Below are 21582 nucleotides of genomic sequence, written 5' to 3'. Positions count from 1 at the left end.
AAAAAAAAAAAAAGAAAAAAAAAAAAGAAAAGAAAGCTAAGTTGTCTGGCACCTGCTAAGTGCCAGGCATTGTTCTATATGCTACTGTATAAAGTAGAATGAATTATTTCTATTGCACAGATGGAGAAACTAAGACAGAGATCAAGCAATAGTCCTATGACCACTCAGCTAGTGTATTCATCTAAGTCTGCCTGTCTTCAAAGCCTATGTTTTCCCCCCGATACCCATCCTTGACAAGTTCCAGATAGATAGAAACAGAATTGGAGGACAATTTCAGTATATATAACTGTCTGAAATAGAATTTGATATAAAAACAATGTAAAATATATGGGATTTACCATCTGCAGAAAAAATGACAGAGAAATGGTTGGTCACATAAATATGGTATCAGGGTGCTTGTTACCTCTAATTAGATATTTCAAATGGTATCAAGGAATCTAAAACATAACTAGCTCAAGTTCTTTAAACTGTGAGCTAAATAAACATTTAACATTGTAGAGCACTCTTTTACATAATTGAATAGTACCTAGAAAACCCAAACACAAAAGAACCAAAGACGAAGCATCAATTTTTGTAACACCTTCCATGGAAAAGGTGCCCTGGTGTGTTACCTTGACATTTAATTGCATACAGACGGTCCTGACTTAAAATAGTTCAACTTACAGTTTTTTGGCTTTACCACGGTGCAAAGTGATATGCATTCAATAGAAACCATACTTTGAATTCTGATCTTTTCCCAGGCTATCAATATGCAGTAGGATATTCCCTCGAGATGACAGGCAGTGGTAGTGAGCTGCGGCTCCTAGTCAGTCACGCCACCATGAGGGCAAACAGCTGAGACTATACAATGCACTGTGTTGCCAGAGCTTTTTGGATATTGTATTTTGTGTTTTTGCATCCCATCATGTATACAACATGCCCATCTGTGTCTCCTGATTCTGGTACAGTATTCAGTAAATTAGATGAGATATTCAACACTTTACTTGAAAAGGCTTTGTGTTAGATACTTTTGCCCAGCTGTAGGCTAACATAAGTGTTCTGAGCACATTGAAGGTAGGTGCAGCTAAGTTACGGTGTTCAGTAGGTTCGCTGTATTAAATGCATTTTCAATTCCTGACATTTTCCACTCAGGATAGGATGGGTTTATCAAAAGGTCAACCCACCCATTGTAAGTTGAGGAGCATCTGTATTCTGGTCTATTATGAGTTAATGAATTCACTCTTCCGGAGGACAGAAAGGCATATTAGGCCTTAAAAATCTGCTTTAAAAAAAAAAAAGGAAAAAAAAGAAAAAAAGATGTGGGGTCTCACTCCGCTGCCCAGGCTGTGCAGTGGTAGTATCATCGCTCACTGCATCCTCCCACCTCAGCCTCCAAAGTAGCTGGGATTATAGGAATTAGAGGATTATAGGAAAAGTTATTCCCATTTAACTTTTAATGGTTTGTACAGATGGGGTCTCATTATGTTGCCCAGGCTGGTCTCAAACTCCTAGGCTCAAGGGATCCTCTCGCCTTGGCTTCCCAAAGGACTGGTCATTAGTTATCATGCCTGGTCATTAGTTAAAACCATTTTACAGCTTCTCCCTCCATGTTCATGGAACATTCTTCAGAAACATAGCAACAAACAGCCCAAGGAGATCTTCTCAGGCATATATATATATGTATGTCTTATAAATTCAGTTAACATGAATTAGTCCCCAGAATCCTATAACTCCTAAAAGAACTACTGCAAATGAGCTTCTAAGTCCTAAGTGTAAGGACTTGTCGTGGCTGTACAGACCTTTCCTAGCATTCCACTTAGCCCAGTCTGGAAGTTTATAATCCCTTGACAGCAATGGGGTATGCACTGTCCCTTTTATAACTGTCATTACTATGCCACTTTACTTCATTCTCTCAATTAATATACCATTGAGCTTCTTCTTCATCCTTTTCCTCTATCCAAGCATCAATTTAAGCTGCATAGAAATAAAATACTGTTTATGTTACAAATCATAAACATTTATTTCATAAAATATATATTTAAAATTATCTGACCGTACATTATACTTCAGTTTCACATCATACATGCATTTTTATGAGAATTTCAAGTATTCTCATATAGGAAAAATAGGACAAGGTTTAAGTAGTCAGTGTAACCCATATAATTCCACAACCACTCTACCCAGCTCACCCATGGCTCACACAGGAGACGTGAATTTGTAGTTGAATTAGTCTCAGATCTCCTATACGTCTCATGGTTTAAGCATCTCACCATCAGAATGACTCTGGTGTTTAAAGAGAAGTATTTTTCATGCTGCTTCTCATTACATGGTTCTCAACACAACCTGTCTACATCCCCTACTTCTCATCTAAAAAGCAAAATATTCCACTGTTAGAGGAAAAACTAGCTGTATTGCATCTTACTGAGGAATGGTATACTGGTCTCAACTATAAGGCTTACTGGGGATTTTCAGGAATTCATCATTTCTGATATTCACCTTAAACACTGACTTTTTGACCTGGCTCCCCAATGGGGTCTGATTCCATGGAAATGCAAATTAGATAATGGCTACTTAATTTTGGTTGGATTCCCTTCTCTACTCTCATAGGTTTGATCACCTTGCCCTGTTGCTCTGTATTCTGTCAACCAATGCTGTCTCAATTTGCATTCACTAAGGATGACCAGGCTAAAATAAATACATCTAAATTAATGACTGAATAGTAAAACTATAGTTTACCAATAACATAAAGAGCCATAGATTCTCTTCTTTTGCCTGTTTATATTGTTTAATGTATCTCTCTCCACTTGCTCTCTGAGTCTGAGCAAGTTACTTGGACTCCTTGTGTCTCAATTTCCTCCTATGTACATAAGGATCATAATATGTCCTGCTTTATTATGACAATTGAATGATTTAATACACAAGAAGCATGATTTAAAACCCAGAAGCATGCCTGGCACATGGTAAGCAATATTTTAAAATTAGCTAGTATTATTGCTGTTTTCTATTTTAAAAATATACTGAACGGTGTTTTAGGTTCTAGGAGGCAAAGATGCAAAAGGTAAGATAGTGATCTTTCCTTTAATATGGTAATAAGGATAGCTGAAAGTTCAGTGGGAAAGAAAAGCAAAATCAATAACTATGATTCAAAAATGGCCCTCTATATATGCCTTCTTAGAATATCATCTAGATTTTTCAAATAGGTAGGCTTCCAACCCATTTTTCAGCTCCATCTGTATACCGTGTGCAACAAGTTTAACTTTTCTTTCATTTATTTTATGCTACCAGATTTGTTTTCCATGAAGCACTTCCATGTAGAATTAAGTTAGAAGTAAGTTCATAGGTTATAAAACACAACAGGTTTTTCAAGTAACCTTCTTTGAATACGGCCCCCCAAATTTCTAAAGATAATAGTTATAAATAAAGGAAAAGATATTTTAGAGGATGACAAGAGAAGATGATAGTGAATAAATACTTTCCAAAAGGACAAAAAGACATCAGTAGGTCACAGCAAACATAACTAAAAGGATACAAGATAGAATTTAAAGGGGAGAGAATGTAAAGGGGAAAGATCTTTTCAAGTGCTCTAAGTCAAGGGGGTCCATTTATAGCTTTGGGCTTAATTTAATAACTTTAAGCAAGAACACTTAACTATCTACAAGAAGGACCAACAGCATAAATCAGATATCAGTCCACATATTTCAAGATCAAAGCTGTAAAGCAAAATGATTTGTAGCAGCACTCAAACAGCTCCAATATATTATAAGTATTTTCAGAGAATACTTAAGCATATTAGTTATCCAAATTAGGATTTTGTTATTGTTGATGGAGCAAAAAGAAAAATACATGCTATTGGGACTTTTTTTTTCCTTCTCACCTACAGGATACTTTCAGTGAATTAAAAGCTTTCTCCAACATACTTTAATGATAGATTACTCACATAAATCTAATTCATTGGAAAAGTCCTAAATATATAAATTATTAGAAAAACATCCAAATTTCCAAATTGCTAATGCTTTTTTTTTTTTTTTTTTTTTTTTTTTTTTTTTTTATTACTCTGTCGCCCAACCTGGAGTGCAGTGGCATGACCTCGACTCACTGCAACCTCAGTCTCACAGGTTCAAGCAATTCTCCTGCCTCAGCCTCCTGCCTGGCTGAGGCAGGATGCCACCATGTCTGGCTAATTTTTGTATTTTTAGTAGAGATGGGGTTTTGTCATGTTGGCCAGGCTGGTCTTGAACTCCTGACCTCAGGTGATCCATCTGCCTTGGCCTCCCAAAGTGCGGGCATTACAGGCGTGAGTCACCATGGTCGGCCCCAAATTGTTAATTCTTACTGAAATAGTGTCACTTTTACCAGCATTACAATTTGCATCAAATCATGAGATTTCTCCCACAAAGAAGCTAAGAACCATATTCTAGTACCAAATACAGGACAACCACATACACATTTGTTATTAGTATGCATTTTCTAGATTATGTATTCCTCTAAGGTCATATTTAGGCATTTTTTAAGTTCCAATAAAACTATATACTACTCCACTGTTGGAATTATCTTTTAAAACCTCATTTTCTTGTCATTTTACAAACCTCTGATGTCGCCACAATTTTAAAAAATTTATTGAAAACAGCATTCATGCACGAAGACACCATAATCAGCATGCCTGTGTTTTTTACATCCATGAATGACTGCGAAGGTTTTCCTGTCTTTCCCCACAGCTAAGTTTATTGTTCATTTGCTATTATGCTGCCAGTGTACCATAAGGAATAGAACTAAGCTGTCTTCGCATGTAATTTGTCGGAGGGTTTCCTCAACTAAGTTGATATGATTCTCATAGACAGCAGATACCCACTAAAAGTCATTTTAAATACATGGTATATTAATTATTTTAGATTGAAAGCAACATATTTTTAAAGTCCTCAATATATGGAAGGTTAGAAAAAATTCTAATAATGAGAAAAATTTCCAAAAACTTCTTCCTGAAAGTGCCACATTACTTCAATTTTTATGTTGTTTTCCTACAGCACATTAAAAAATTAAGATTCCTGAGTCAACATGGTTTGAGCACCAAAGTTGGTGCCAGACTGTGAGGGTACAGTTCCTGACTCCACTCCTTTCTAACTATATGAACTTAGCAAGTAATTTAACTTCTGTGCCTGAGTTTTCTCATCTACAAAATGTAGATATTGATAGTACCTGCTCACCTTCATTTAATTTGTGAGAACTGATGTATGTAAACACTCAGAAAGGTGTCTGACACAGAGAAACCACTCATTACATATTTTTGTTGTTATTTACTTTACTAACAATATATAAGTTCACGCTATCTATATTGCTTTTGTTCAAAAGCTTTAATTAAACCTATCTGCAAATGCCTTAGATTTGATTCTGGTTTTCAGTAGAACTTTATTTATTTATTTATTTTTGAGACGGAGTCTTGCTCTGTCGCCTGGGCTGGAGTGCAGTGGCCGGATCTCAGCTCACGGCAAGCTCCGCCTCCCAGATTTACGCCATTCTCCTGCCTCAGCCTCCCGTGTAGCTGGGACTACAGGCGCCCGCCACTTCGCCCAGCTAGTTTTTTTTTTTTTTTTGTATTTTTTAGTAGAGACGGGGTTTCACCGTGTTAGCCAGGCTGGTCTCAATCTCCTGACCTCGTGATCCGCGCGTCTCGGCCTCCCAAAGTGCTGGGATTACAGGCTTGAGCCACCGCGCCTGGCCTTCAGTAGAACTTTTAACAATAAATTGAAAAATTACAGTAGAGATAAATGGACAATTAGACAGCCTTACAGCTAATCAAATGACATCTGGCAGTCATTGACAACTAGAAATAAATCTTTAGTAAAATAAGTGCTCTAACTTTAATTCTACCTTATTTGATAGTATGATCAACAACAAAACCAAGGTTGTAAAAAGATTTTTCCAAGTACATACAAAACAAAAATCTTAGAAAAACAAACATTACACTAGATGACAGAATCATTATTCAAAAAGATTTTAACCAAAATGATTACATTTAAATCAATACTGATAAATGTAAAGCTGCCAAGTTCAAACAACCTATGGCATAAGCAGAGGATAAAAGATAAATGATTTCAAGCAGTTCAGATAAGATTTTCATAGAATATGAATTCAATATGAATAAACATTATGTTACTTTCAAAATACTAAATGTGATTTTGAGGTGTGTTAATTAGGACAGACACCCTAAATAACAATTCTAATAACCTCATTATTTCTCGACTGGGCAGAATACATGTAAAGTTTTGGCTCTGAGTGATACAGTTAATGAAAGAATGGGTCCTTCACAGTCTTGGTGAAACATTACCTGGCTGAAGGATCTAAAACAGAAACATTTCAAATAACCTCCTTCAGTTATTTGAGGAGTATCCCAGAACAGGATTTGTACTCATTCTTTACAGGTTCAGAAGGCAAAATTAAATTGAATTACAGGAAATTAGATTTTTGGCTCAAAATGAGAAAATATATTCTCACACATAAAGCTACTTAATGGACTCTTGTGAAGCATGGAGTCTCTAGTTTCTGGAAATCTTAGAAAAATCTCTATAATGATTTTTTAATTCACTTAGTCAATCAACAAGTATTTATTGTTTTGCTACATTTTGCAGAGCAGTGTGTTAGATCCAGTGAATAAGATAATGAATAAAGAAGGACATCAGCATTGACAGTGCTCACTGCCAGCCTGACACTGCCCTAGACACTTTGAAACACATTTTCTCACTTACCATTATATAGGTATACAGATACGGGTCTATCTATACCCTTACATAGATATATTACCATCTTTATTGAAAACACTTCTCTGTGCTTACAGAGGGATCTTTACAAACTAAACATACCTTTGAAACACCTGCTTTAAAAATATTTAATTACTTCCCATTGCTCCTAGAATAGATATCACTTAACATGGCCTATAGGATTCCGAGTTCCACCTCAGATGCACTCCAATCTTCTCCCTCACCCCCACCATTCTCAGACACTGCTAACCCCCCAAGCTATTTAAAATCTATTATCATTTCTCACAGTGCTATACACTTCCTCTTCATAGCACTTACCATATTCTAATTTTATGTTTGTCGTGTCCCTAGTTATTTAGTATATTTCTCCTCCACTAACCTGAACATTCCAGAAAGGAGAGACTATGTCTGATTTTGTTTGTTCTAGGAGACAATAAATCATCTTGACAATGAGGACAGGTGAGAACAGATCACCTGGGTTTGAATTGTTGTTTTGCTACTTACTACCTTTGTGTCTTTCACAAGTGCTTAACTTCTCTGTTCCATAATTTCCTCAGTCATAAAAGAAGGTTAGTAATAGAACCTGTTGTAAAGATTAAATGAGCTCACACGTGTAAAACACTTGAAACAGTGCCTCATAAATAGACATTCCACCATCAGTGTTATCCACTATTAACATGACTTGTTTGCCATTGTACTCCAAAGCTCCACATGGGGTCTGGCACATGGAAGGTACTTAATAACATTGGTTGAATGAATGAACGCTCAAACTGACACGGACAAATTATAGGAGATGAATTTTGGCTTCACACCAAGGACTATAAGAGTCCAAAGACTACCGGGATATGCTTCTTATTATACCATGCTCTCAACTATATAACATGAGAAAGACAACAACCACAGGTTATTGGGGTATAGAGTCCGGAACAATTAATTTGATTGGGAGAGTCAGTCAAGATAATCAGAAAGGCAAATGTAAGCTTGCCTTTAAGAATAAGTAGGATATTACCAGGCAGAAACAAAAATAAAAGGCATCATCAGCAAACAAAAAAACAAAACCAACAAAATACAACACTGGCAAGGACATCAAGGTAGCAAACTATTTGGAGAATCCTGAGTAGTATGAGGTGAGTGAACATAGGTTAAATGGTTAAGTCATAAAGGTAGAACATGAGTAAATTAGAGAAAAGCCTACACAAATGCTGAGAAATTGTTCTGAAAAAAATGGAAAGTCATCAAAGCCTTTATACAAGCCACAATCTTTAGAGGTGTTTGTTTTTGTATTTGCTGTTTAACTTATTCTACAAAGATTTGATAGTTCACTCAACACAAGCACTCATTTGAAGCAACTTTGAAATAAATCATTTAAACAAGGTAAGATGAGGGCTTTATAATAACTCCATGAATGGCAATGGGAATAGAAAGCAGAAAATAGGAAGCAAAACTAATTGCCCATAAACAAGGGATTGGATGTGTTAAGTCTGGTACATATAGTAGAATATAAAACACTTTGATATGCAAATCAAGCATAAAGAATACCTAACTATATAAAAAAGTGTATTCCCTTAAACAAAAAAGTAGGCTCTAAAAGTATTACAGTATGAGTTTCTATTAAAAATGTTATTAATAAATATATCTTATACAAATTTGTCTTTTTTAAAACAAAGACTATATGCCAAAATATTGCTGGTTATTTTCTTTGGTTGGCAGAATTAGCATATTTTAAAAATTGTTTTCTTCTTTTTGTTCTTTTTTCCCCTAGGATTTCTCCGATGAACATAAAATGCTTTTGTGAAAAAGAAAACATGATAAAACATATTGAAAAAAAGTAAATGTAGGTGAAAATGTCAATAAAATTCTGGTTTGTAGAACCACCAAACCTTGGAAAAGTTTAATAAGACCACCAGGAAGAAGAAGGGGAAGTTTCCAAACTGATTTCACATGCAAGGAGGGCAGGCCAAGGAAATAGGTAAACCATGGAAGTACAATCAGTCCCATCTAATGGATATTCTACCTGGGGCTTTTACTTTAGGTGGCTCAGAAGCATCTGAGTGTTAGACCAAGCAGAAAGATAACTCCAGAAGAAAGATTTAATAGTGTCACGTTTATGTAGTTGATTGATCTAAAACTTGGTTGATGACAAATCACCTGGGACAACAGCAAGAAAAGTTGCGTTCCAACCCACCAAAGTCCCACTGCTTTCTGAGCTGCAAGTATCATATCACTTGCTTTTGATTTTAAACTTAATTGTTAAATATCTGCAAAAAATACTAAGATGCTGAAAGCAAGTTAATTTATAGAAAGAGTACGGAGTATTACATCAAATGAAAGCATCAATTTGAAAAGGCACAGACAGAAATACATTTGCTTCATCACTGCACTTTGAGTATTTTTACAAAATTGGGCATTGTGACTTTTCATTACCATTTATCTATATATAGTTTAAATTTACATCTCTATCCTGGACCTCTCGCCCTTTCTCTAGTTTCATTTTCCTCACTATCTACAGGACAATTATTTGGACACTCTTTCTCTGAATCTATTATCACCCCTTCCTAACATATTCTTTGCCAACTATCCTCCTCATTACCACTTATCTTTGAGGTTGTCTGCTGTTTGTTAATGGAGTCTAGCATTGTCTTTCGGAAAAAAAAATCAACTGTGTCTCAGTCATTTGTCCAAAATTCAATCTCATAGAATATGGGAAGCTCCTCCTTGTGTAGTCTTTCATGGCTTAAGGACAAGCCAAGTTTGACTTTAAAATGGCCTATTAATATCACTACTTAGCAACCGAGTTTTAATGTAAAATCTTTTAGAAAAATCTTTACTACAGCAAAAGGAATATGTAACTTCTGCTGTTCTTATAGATTTTAATGGATTTTTAATCTACCAATAGTAGGCTATAAATTCAAGCTCAAAGGAAACACAAGTGCAACTCAATGGGAAGTTTTATTGGATTGCTTACAGAGAATTATAGTTATGATCAAAAGCTGGGAGTGAACAAAGCCTGAATGCTTCTCTTTTCTTTTCAAGTAATGTGAATGCTTCATTTCTTCCTGTGCACTTCCTAAGCTAAAATTTAAATGAACAAGGCAAAGAGCCAGAGTTAGGTAGCATGAGAACAAAGGAGGAAAAGCAAAGTTTTGGAAAATCCACAAGTGACAAAGAGCCCCCTGCATAATCAATTTTTGAAATATTTATATCGCAGTATTATTGTTTATCCAATCTATTTTTATTCTTTATAATAAATAGCAAATGATATATCTATTATGTATAGACTGTACAGAGGAACAAAATTTGTCAAGCAACAAGTATTTATTCAGTATTTAAAAGTGAAAAAAAGAAGGCATTATTTTCTAAAACAATGGGTGAAGATTTTAAAAAGAAGTACATCTGAACTGAGCCTTAAAGAGTGAGTAACAGTAAGTAGAAATACGGAAAATAGTTAAGTCAACATAAAAATAACCTGGAAATCAAGTGGAAATCAAAAAAACAGTAGAAAAATGCAAAGTATGGATAAAGAGTAACATAGTCGACTATAGCATCAAGGACAAGGCCAAAGCAGAGTCTTAAACATTAGACTAATAAGTTTAGATGTCATTCAGTAGGTCCTTCAGGGAACCATTTCTGAGCAGGGAAGTAACAAGACCAGAGCTGTGATTTAGGAAGATTAATCCATTTGTACTAATGAATTACAGGAAGAACAGGCTTGGGGCAGGAAAATCAGGTGAAATGTAACCAAAACGCTCCAGATGAGATGATGATCTATACATTGTATCCTCTAATGAAGTAGATGTGTAGTTATGGAAAGTGATTTCTAAAAATGATTTGTTGCAAAATAATATCCCATTATCTTCAGTGATCATGTCCAAGATATATTCCACCAGAAAACATTACCTACAAGGACAGAAATCCTAAATTGAATGCCCTATCTCAGTTACCATATCCCATCTAATTTTTGCTACAGTAACTTTTTCCCTTGTGTGTGTCTGTCTCTCATTGGCAATTATTGGAAACTTCCTCAGTAGTCAGGGCTTTGTGATGGCTGTTAGAACTTGATTTTCTATTCAAGTATAGGCATTCAGCATCCAGAGTCTCTCCCTGCCTCCTCACTGCTGAAATATTGACCTGTTCTCCAATACTTGAAAGGCCTAAGAGCCAAGGATCTACCCATATTAAATAAATCTTCATTCATCCTTTAATTTCTTAAGTTGGAAACTTTGGAATTCTTCATTTTTAAATAAGAGAGTTCTTTCTCATATTTAAGTAAGAAGTGATATTCATGACACATATGCTTTTCTTGGGGTACTGTTGATAGGTGATTTGAAATATCAACTCTAATACTGCGTCAACCGTGAATAGTACTAAATGAGTAGATGGTTTCCAACCAGGCATCCCAAGTAAGTATGAGTATTCTTAAGTCTCATCTGGGAGGTCTCAAATTAACATCCAATTATTCCTCAGTGGAAGTTTGATACTGCTTTCAAAATCAGATGTTTGTATCTGGGGAAGGTAATATAGCAAAGCCCACAATTCCATATATAGCAGTTGTTTTTTTAGTTTGTAGATTCTAATTCTTACCCTCAGACCCCTCATTTCATTTTCTCAGTAAAGTCATATTGTGTCTTCTTTCTCATTGACTCTATGCACTATTTTTGTCCTATGATAATTTGATATAAATCATTTTATGTATTTATGCTTTATAAAATCATGAAATCGAGACATTGTCCAAATATTAGGACACAAGTTCCCATATTTAGACACATTCCAAATTTTAAGCTTACCAATGGCAGATACCCTGTAGCTCTTACAATAGGAAAAGAAGGGCTCCTATGTGGCAGAATAAAAATATATGTTAATTCAAAATAAGAAATTCAGAGAAGGATATAATTACCTTGCAAGTATGTGTTTCCTTTCATACAGACAATGAGAAAAATAAAAAAGTTTCACGTATTATTCACTGTCCCAGTCACAAATTTGTGCTTCTTTTAGACAAAGGTGAGAAATTTTATAGAATATAGTAACCAAAATAGCATAGAAAACACAAAGTTAAGCCTGAGTTTCACAATATCAAGAATTATACAAATACATAAATATTACCCAGAAGTTCTTATACTGGAAAAGGATCCGCTAAAGAAAGAAGACCCTGTGTCATTTCCAAACTCCAGAATGTCACTTTTGGACACATACATATATATGTTTATAGATGGAGGGATTATCTAAACTCTGTTCATAAAATCTTATCAGGGTAAAGGAGATATCAGATGCAATAGATGCATTCCTACTATGAAGACACAAAATATTTCTTAAAAACCTAAAAGGAGGTCTCCCGTTTTGGAAAGCCCTGTCCAATTGCTCTTTTCTTATGATGGAATTGTAGCAAGATGTGGAAAAGGTGGCTTAGGAACTCAGGGGATTTTACTAACTACTGGGGCTCTATGAAGCCCCATGACATTCAGTGTCAGTGACATCACGTGACACCACAAACATTCTCTGGTCTCTGTGATTCAGATCATATTTGGAGTCATTGTTGGTAGCAAAAGACTCTTAGATAAGCTTGGTATTTCATCCAAGATGCCATTAATTTGAGGACAACCCAATATTTCATGTGTCACCAGGAAAAAATACTCTGGCAATTAAATTATGATAAACCATCAATTTAAGATGCATCCCAATCTCATAGGATAAAATGTGCTAAACGTGTCTTAAACTAGTGGATTATGGTATAACCTCTTTATATGGATTACAGCAACTCCAAGAAGAGAAAGCTTATGATTGGGAGAAAACAGAACCAAATAAGATAGAAAATAACCTTCTTTTAATTAAGATAAAAGTGGAAAAAAAAAAAAAAAAAAGAGAATGAGGATTATGTTCTCAAAAATTATATGAATTTCTTCTTCTTTTTTTAAGAGGTGGGGTCTTGTTATATAACCATGGCTGCAGCAATCCTGGACTCAAGGAGTGGCTGGGACTATAGGCACGCACCACCGCCCCGGCTTTAAATTCTCCCTTTTCCTGCCTTGTGTGAGTGAGATAAGCAGTAGCCATGAGAAGATCTTAGAGGAAGAAAGTCAAAGAGGATGATAATGATTTGAGCTGCTTCACTGTTTGGCCCCAAAGCCAGGCAGACCTCATAGTTCTAGAAGCCAGGATCCTGGTTTTAAGCAGTGTCAATAATTTTAGCGTTTTGTTCTTTTCCTGAGTCAGCACTTAGTTTCCATGATTTTTACATGAGTTGTTTGGTTATGGGGTCTTTAATTTGGGTTGAGGATTTAGTGTCTTGGGAGAGTCTGCTGCTTCTGCCAAGGCTTCCTGCTGCTCCAGGCCGGTTTAGCTGTGTGACCGCTGCTTACCATCAGCTGACAGAGCTTCCAGTTCCTGTGCTCCAGCCTTGTTCCCTGGACACCTACTACAGCCAATAGCTAGACATTCAGCACCTGTCTGACCAGACACTTTCCTACAAAGGTGATCTGCTGCTTTGTATGCACGAGCTTCCACATATTGCTATATTCTGCTCCAATGTCCTACTCCTTGTTGGTGATTTTCTTCAGTTCTCAGTGACCAGCCTTGTCCATTGTCCCAGTGACAACTGGGCCCTGATTCTGTCAGGTACAACAGATATTTTCAGATAGCTAGAGATGGCAGGGAAGGATTAAAGTATTTCATTTGTTTAGCCTATGTGTCCTAGATATGGTAAAATGATGAACTAGAGAAAAGCAAAACTATCCAGTATTGGGAAAAGAACATTTCAGAGGCAGTGAGACTTCTCTGGGGAAGATCAAAGCTCTATCATACAGAATTCAGATCAGGTTTAATCTCAAACCAAGATTCCAGGAAAGTTATGAAGAGGAATTTCTAATTAAGGATTATAAGTAAAACCAATACGATGAAAGACAAATTATTAGTGAGAAAAGTACTGTATTGTAGCTTAAAGCTTACTTTACAAGGTAGAATATTTGCTACTATTTAGTTAAAACTTTATAAGCAGGTAAGTCAAATATATTAAGAATCATTCCTATTCACAATGCAAAAAACTGAGACAGGGAAGCTAAGCAACTTATTCGTTTGGAAATGATAAGAGTTTGTAAGAGCCAGAATTGAACAACAGTTCTTCCGACTCATAGGCTTATGCTTTTCCTATTGCCACTAGCGGGTAGGTTTTCAGATTAATGGACAAAATTTATGCTTAGGTTAGAACTAAATTATTTTGAATTTCATTTTGTCACTTTTCTTGTTGAATAAATAAAATAACAATAGAATGTTCTAAAAAATCACTTTTAACCCTGTAGGAATATAATAGGATAACTACTTGATACGGTGTGTTTTCCTGAACCAGATGAAGTATCTTTGAAAGCAATTCATCAAATGCAGTTCTTGTAATATGGTTGGCATACAATTAACGTTGATTTTATTATTTTATCTTTCTATAGATTACAATAAATGATCATGGATGAAATATTGAATTTTAAACATGGCCATGAAATTATGACATATCAAAATATTGCTTTTCAAAATCAAAGACACATCCTGCTGCCTTACAAATGCAAATTTAAAGTGCTTATCAATGGGAGAAAAGACTGACAATTAACATGGAAACGAACCACAACATTCTTGGGCTCAGATAGAAATTTACTAGTTTTTCATTCTAAATGAACTCACACTGTATAGATTCCTATGATCCCCTCTGCAAGCTCAGCAACTGTCATTCATCTTCCCTGCCCTCCAGCCTCTTCCCCTAGGTAAAGGAAAGCAGGTATGTTTGAACCATAGCCTACAGAGCAGCCCATATCTGCCACCATATCTGTTGCTCCTCTTGCCATTATTTCTTTTTATGTGTCTTTTATATGTGTCTCTTAAAGAAAAAAATTAAATAGAGAGTAAATGTATGGAACACAAATTATTAATGCAGGCTAAAATAATAGGCATCTCATAAAATACTTCAGTTCTGTTCTAGTATAGTCTAAGGAAGTTTAAAAGCACATAACAGCTTAAAACCAAAGACAGATGCACACACACACAAAACTATAGCTCCATATATCCCAGCAATGACAACAATAAAAACCCCAAACAAACAAATAAACAAAAACAGAACCTGCAGGAAGACATTAAGAGGCTGAATGTAATCACTCGATTTGGAAACTGACCAGGACACTGCAGTTAAAATCCTCTTGCTAGAAAGGTTCTGAGGAATCCTTAATGACCACAAATGGCTAGAACCTCATGTCCACACCTCATCTGAAAGATGATAACAACCAGCAGTAAGTCCTCCCCACCACTACCGAGGGACTGAAGTCAATCCTGACTCAGAGACTAAAGGGCCACCTACAGAAATTGACAGAAACATTTGCTATCCTTGGCTGCCTTTGCAAACTGGTTTACATGAAGCAAATGACTGAAATATCTCAAGTATCACTACCACATTTTAATAGAAAATATAGTGATCTTATTCCTCATCTCTATAAAGGAATATAAATTAATGCTATGCACTCTCTTTGAACACAAACTGTTCAATCCTTGTGTTTGGCTAATATTGAGTAATGAATTTGTACATATCAGTGAGGCATTAGATGGTTATTGTTTAATCTATGTATGCCCACTATCACACTAACTTATTTTAGCTTTTTATATTTTTCAAGAAACTGACTCAAGTGCGATAATTAAAATACATTACAGTAGTGCAAGTGAAATTTGGAACACTGCCAACGTTTTCAAGAACTTATAATTTTCTTTTTCAGAGAAAAAAAGTAGTTTTGACATCTTTGTGCAAAACAGTCACTAACAGTCACTTACAATTTCAGGAAAATCACTGTTTTAATCATGACCTTTCAGCTGTCCTTGATTGAAAAAAAATTGGCCACCTACAGAAATAATTCTGTTGGGCCCTCATCCCTCTGCTGATTGATGGCCTCATGTGGCTCTACATGTTCACAATTATAAATAAAACTATATAAAAGTGGCAGAGCTTAGCTTGCATCCAACCAGATAAGGATAAAACAGTTCTAACTGACAATAAAAGGAACTTTAAGTGACATCTTTCCCATGTACTATAGCAAAGTCAAATGGTAAATTTTTCTCTGATTAAATGTGTATTATTTTGGTCACCATTCATTACAACCATTAATTTAGCATCCATTGTGTAAAGGGCACTATATCATACTCTGTGGGGGGTGATGGAAAGTGGATAAAACAGCTTCTGTATTTAGAGAATCTATTATCTGATGAAATACTCAACCAGCTAACATATAATAAACATGGAACCCATACATACAACATGCAGGTGTCTCTATCTATCTATCTATCCATCTAGATATGTGTGTGTAAAAACTAGATTTGGTTCAATAGATTGATATAAAAATGTATGCTTATACTTGGGAACAACATATCTATATATTTAAACTTTTATAAATATATGTGTAATTTGTCACATCAGGAAACTTTTTACTAAAACATTAGAAGGCCTAATATGCTAGTCCATGAGCTTTTCAACGGAAATGAAACAAAGATTCATCCTACTAGTTAAAGGTTTCCTACCTACTGTATAAGCAACAAAAATAGAGCTGGAACTCAGGACTCCATTAGACATCTATTGAAGCTCTGCGAGGCTGGAAAGCTTTTAGGAGTTCAGCATAAATCATTTAATATGTCAAAAAAAAAAAAAAGACTTCAAAATATACTCCCTTTGTATTCAATTTCTATGAGTGATCTCCAATTTACAATCTTATGTTCAACCCAGAAATTGAATTAATCAATACAATTATCTTTTGGAAATCACTTTTGTCAATTACCGCAGTTCATAAACTAGAAAGGAAGACTGAGATTCCTTAGATAGTAAGCTTGGTGACAAGATTCAGCTATACTATGGGGCTGATTAAAATGGTCATGGTAAAGGTTCCAATATTGTGTTTGAGGGATCACAAAAATTAAGCGATTCTTTTCCCTAAAACGTAAAGCAATTATCTACTAGTTTCAATCCAAAATAAATTGTTTCTGAAAAAAAAAAAACCTAGAAAAATATTTCTAGGATCGGATCACGAATACTAATGAAAAACATTATCACATGACATTCTATATTGAGTCATCTATTTTAAACAAGTAAACTTGTATTTCTGGAAGTCACTAAATTTTTCATAATCATCAATTTTTAAAAATTCAGTCTATTTTCTGTTGTGGAAAAATTCTTAGTAATGTTCTAGAGTCACAGTTTCAACATAAAAACTACAAGAGAACTGAGGCAATTATTCAATTATTCAGCTAATTTAGGCCCAAACAATACTTTCTCATGAAGTGGTCAAATAATTAGGGCAAAAGGTTTTTTTGTATTAATCATCTTGATCATACATATTTCCGTTGTACATATAACAACCTTTGGCAAATTTAACATTAAGAATGGAAAGAGAAGAACTCAATATATCTGCCTAACTAGAATTTTGTAAGTTACTAAATAAAAGAGAAAATATTAGACCTATGTGTTCCAAACTGCATGTCCCTCTTGTCTACATACGCTGAATACCCCCCCTCTTATGGAGTTAAGTCAAATTTGAGAAGAATATACAGAATTTTATGAATCTGAAAAGTCTATAAATCCTAAAATTCAACCAACATTTTCAATCAATTAAAAAAACACATTGATGTTAAGAATTAATTAAAAACAACTTAATACTCTTAAGAAACATCCTAATTGCTTATATAGTCTCCATACACAAACTATGTGCCTGTGTGCATGTGTGTGAGGGTATGCATGTTTGTGTGTGTGTGTTTTGAAACAGGGTCTCATTCTGTTGCCCAGGTTGGAGTGCAGTGGTGTTATCTTGGCTCACTGCAACCTCCGCCTCCCAGGTTCAAGCGATTCTCCCGCCTCAGACACTGGAGTAGCTGGAATCACATACCTGCGCCACCACGCCTAGCTAATTTTTGTATTTTTTAGTAGAAATGGGTTTTTGCCATGTTGGCTAAGCTGGTATTGAGTTTCTGGTCTCATGTGATCCGCCTGCATCAGCCTCCCAAAGTGCTGGGATTATAGGAGTGAGTCACCACACCTGGCCCATTAACTGTGAATAAGTATTTATTTGGTTTGTGCCCAGCTTTGTGCTATCTGCTGTGAAGCACATGGTTCTGAAGTAGCTGAAGATCAGTTTGTAATAAAAAAAAAAAAATCATATATAAATAACACTCACAATGACATGATAAAACAGTAACAACGCACAAAAAGAAAACAGTATTGAGTTAGTGCTGAGTTAGAATTCCCATGAATTACCATACTATTGTAATGTATTTTACTGAAATAAACTCTATGGACCGGTCCTGTATATACAACAGCATTTTCTAAATGGAGAAACTAGAGTAGCACAAGAGATAAAGGTAACTTTTTAAGGCGGGGTCAATCAGATGAAGAAGCCACATGCTTTATATTTTACCACAGTCTTCAACCAATCCATCTCACTGCTTAAAGGCACTTCTCTTGTTTATATTCAAACATTAGAGCCAGGCACGGTGGCTCACGCCTATAATCCCAACACACTGGGAGGCCGAAGAGGGCTGTTCACTTGAGCCTGGGAGTTCGAGACCAGCCTGGGCAATATTGCAAAACTCCATCTCTACAAAAATACAAAAATGAGCCAGGCATGGAGGCGCAAGCCTATAGTCCCAACTACTCAGGAGGCTGAGGTAGGAGGATTGCTTGAGCTGGGGAGGTGGAGGTAGCAGTGAGTCGAGATCACACCACTGCACTCCAGCCCGGGTAACAGAGCTAAACCCTGTCTTAAAAACAAAAAACTAAAAACAAACATTAGGATACAAAAGAATAAATAAGTTAATGGAATTTTAGCCTCCTGAAGTTAAAAACATACTTCTTCCTGCAGATAACATTCTGATGGACATTTTTTGTTTCATCAGGCTTGAAGAGGAAAAATGTACAACTCAGAATGGCCTAGCCTATAGGAAAACATTTCTATCCTCATAACTAACCATTTGTCGATTAGCATTCTGGAAGGTGGAAAGAAGCTTGAATCGGTTGACAATTTCTCTAACCTTGGGTGATGCCTTAAGTTATCATTTCCAGATCAATTTAATAGCCCCTTAAAAGCAGGTCTGTGCCAAATATTTGCTGAAGACTCTATGTCAAACATTCCATCAGAAGATGAGTACTCATCCAGTCAAGAGACATATGATGTGGGCCTATATGTGTGTATTCTAGTAAGCGTGACTGTGAAGGAAACCCTAGACAAAGGACAATTTATGGTTGACTTTAAAATAAAAAACTAATATTCTCTATCCCTATTTTATACTAAGACTGGAAAAGGCAGTCATACAGGGGATTAGGAGCTGTGGCAGAGGATACTAACTGGCTACCCAATATCCCTTCCCTGGCTCCTGCTTGATAAACTGCACCCTGCTTACAACAATGAGATGTAAATGGAAGTGGGGGCGGGGTTCAGTGAAAACCTTTTAGAAGGGGACAGCCCTGACTGCCTTGGTCTTGCTGCTCTGTGCTTTGTGCTTCTCCCACTTCCTTCCTAGACAAGAGCTACCAATGGCCTGCTGCAGCCCTACCAGCCTTCTTGTGAGCATTAGCATGAAGAGGTGCCCCCAGTGCAGAGGAACAGAGAGTTAGAAGTCTGGGTCCCTGATAGCAAGAGGAGACAGCTGGCTTGGACTGCATCCGCGTATCCATTGTCACTCAGGTTTCTGTTACTTGAAGCTGAATATAATCCCTAAGTGTTAGGGACTCACAGTTTGGTGTCAAATAAAATCCTGCTCTGCCCACTTATCATCCTGTGCTCTTAGACACATACTCTCTCTTTCTCTGCATGAACTTGCTCATCCGTAAAATGAGGATAATAGTGACACCCATCTCAAAGGGCTGCACTAAGAACTCTGATAATTAACAAACTCCATCTAACACACAGAAAACAAGATCAAAGTGTTTCATCATTATTTATTAGTATTCATCTTATTGGGCTACTCACACTGTAAGAGAGCAGTTCATCCATCGTTCAAAACTAGGCAAAAGTTAGCAATGCATGTGGTATGCAGGGAACACAGACCTTTTACCAAAATCGCTATCCAAAATGAGAACAGAAACAATTGTACAAAGAAAGGTGGGGGGGGGAAGAGGGTTTAAATTTATAGCATTCTTTTCCACTTGGATAATGATGTGCTATTGTTCAACCAGATATTTGGGAAGTGATACACACTGCAAAGTCCTCTTTTTCATACAACTTGAATATTTTTTTTTCTAGTTGTTTATCTGGATTTCTCTATTGAGCTGTTTGTGTGTATGCTTCTACCTATAGTTTTGAAGAATTACAAAAAAACAATAAATTCCATGTGAATTCACTGTAAGCCCAGGAGGGCAGGGTATGTGTCACATCTACTTGCCACTGAGACCTCTGCATGACGATATATGAACTAATAACCCGATCCATTAACCCTCTTCGTTCCACGGACAGTCTTTCTCATTTGGGTCACAAGCAACCACAGGAAAAAGAATAAAACAAAACAAAACTCCTGTGCTTTTACATACGGGAAATTACTGTTTATGTGTAATAGCAAACGACTGTCAATGTTTTTGGCACTTTTGATTTAGGGAGAAGAAAGATTCACCAGGAAAAAGTGACCTTACATGCTAGTATGAGGTCACTACACTTTTAATTCCTGCAGGGCAAATCTAGAGTATACAGAGGTTTGGGTGGGATAGAAAAATAATAAAAACCCTTTTATATTTGGGCTCTGAGCAAAATGAGAACTGATGGCCTGCTCCCCGTGTGGCACTCCAGTGAGACGGCAGCCTTGCAGACATCCCATGACAAACTAAAGCAGGGAGAAAAGAGTACAGACATGGCTGCGCAAATGATCAAGGTCCGACAGGCTGGGATGCCCCCTTTTCATCCCAATGATGTGAAAGTTAGTTGAGGGACAGCACTGTCAGCCTGATGAGGCCTCACTGAGGATTGTGGTAAGGATGCAGACATGAGCCAAAGCACGGCCGCTGTGTCTGAGATCACGAGAGATGCCAGCAGGGATGGATGCCCATGATTACAGACCATGACAGGACAATTGTACAATGCATCTGTTCCAGAATAAGATAGGTGAGGGCTGGAAAGTAGACATCACTTCTCACCTTTTTGCTTACCCCTGTACAGTTAAATGTATCAATATCTAAGTCCCAGCACCAAAATGTCGCAGTAATTACTTCCTGACCCGCAATTAAAGCCTGCTGCATTTTTCAGTCATAACAGCCAATTCTTTCTGAGTCATACATTGAACCAATTAAACTTAGAATCTCTATGTCTGAACGGATGACTTCTAACGAAAAGGGTGAAAGCTTCTAACCTCAACATCCAATCATATCTCTGTTTGGTAAATCAGGGGGAGAAGTTCAACTGAATGGCTTGGAACGGAGCCCATCCCAGCAGATTGTGCTGGGTAGAAATAACACTAGTCTGTCTAGGTAAGATCAGTGCCAATGGTTCCAACTAAAATTAGAAAAAAGGAGACAGTACCTTGGCTCATGCTTATGCTGGAGACAAGACTCTAACTCCTGCTAAAGCCAAATGATGGCAATTCAATTCCTGCCTGCCAGTTGCAAATCCCTACACTACCACTGCAGTATTATCAAAAGACATTTGCAATCCAGTGCACCTAACAAGAGAGGTGATTTCTTAGATTAGTCACTTAGTGGGTTAGCAACTGAAGAGCTAGTAACTCAAATGTATGCATACATTTATTCTGAAAGAAGTAAGTAATTTCCAAAACTATAGGCAGATTGTTGAAAAAAGAAATCAGTAGAATCTTACTAATTTGAAATAGATAAAGGATACTATTCATTTATTAGTTTTAAAGTGTAAAATGG

General features: G+C 36.3%; 1 protein-coding gene across 2 annotated transcripts in view; it reads right to left on the bottom strand.

Annotated features, from left to right (window-relative positions):
• SOX5 (SRY (sex determining region Y)-box 5) overlaps positions 1-21582 on the bottom strand; it is a 1042185-nt gene that overhangs the window by 650450 nt on the left and 370153 nt on the right. The gene's annotated exons all lie outside the window — the stretch shown is intronic.

This window comes from Colobus angolensis, unplaced genomic scaffold (genome assembly GCF_000951035.1).
Source record: "Colobus angolensis palliatus isolate OR3802 unplaced genomic scaffold, Cang.pa_1.0 Scaffold550, whole genome shotgun sequence".
In the NCBI taxonomy this organism is placed as follows: domain Eukaryota; kingdom Metazoa; phylum Chordata; class Mammalia; order Primates; family Cercopithecidae; genus Colobus; species Colobus angolensis.
Note: the sequence above shows the minus strand (reverse complement) of the source record. Positions and strands in the feature narration are given on the sequence as shown.